Raw genomic sequence first — 845 nt, 5'->3', positions numbered from 1 at the left:
GTTGAATGAATGATTTTATGTGAAATGGAGGTTGAATTATATACTGTGCTTGGATTTTCTTAAATAATGGTTGTGCTAAATTTCGATGCCATTACATTCTGTGGTTTGTGACTTGTGACGTTTGAAGACTTTGGAGTTTTGTGACATTTTCTGTCGTCGTTTCGTTTACTAGAACGTTTTCAGTGGTTATAAAAGCATGGGTTGGATTTATTTTTTTTCTCAAACTTAAAATAGTTAAGCTAATGCTTTTGGAGCATTTTGATTTTATTTCTATCCTTATGGGGGCGATAAGCAAATTATGTTTTCTATTTGGGTTATTATTCTTTCTAAATTGATACATCAAATTTGAATTGCATTCAAGGTTTTTAACTTATTGTCAGACACGTCTTCAACCTTCATCTATCCGGATTTTCACCTCAACCAACCGTTTTTTAATTAAATATATGTTCTCCATGATGATTGTTCTAGTTGGAAAATCTTGATTGTGTACCTCAATTTTTTTGCTTATACGATGGACAAATCTTACAGATAGGGGAAGTACGTCCGTTATTTGACTTTAATCCTCTCCTGTTAGGATTGTTATAGAATTATGCTAGAGAACTCTTGTATTTACCAACGCACGATTGTATATTTTTATACAATTACTATTTATTTGTTCACGACAGTTTAATGACCAGTCGATTTTGAGAACTCAGAAGCAACAAAAAGGTAGACAAATTAACATTAAAGCCAAAATCTGCTTCCTATGGACGATATCTCACTAAATGTACCAACCAAAGCAGCACCAACAATATTCACAAAATTTCACTATGTGACCAAACCCAAACAAGAGGTCCCACGCGCCA

The sequence above is a fragment of the Olea europaea genome, unplaced genomic scaffold (assembly GCF_002742605.1).
Source record: "Olea europaea var. sylvestris unplaced genomic scaffold, O_europaea_v1 scaffold6412, whole genome shotgun sequence".
Classification (NCBI taxonomy): Eukaryota; Viridiplantae; Streptophyta; class Magnoliopsida; order Lamiales; family Oleaceae; genus Olea; species Olea europaea.
This window is presented reverse-complemented; position numbering follows the sequence as displayed.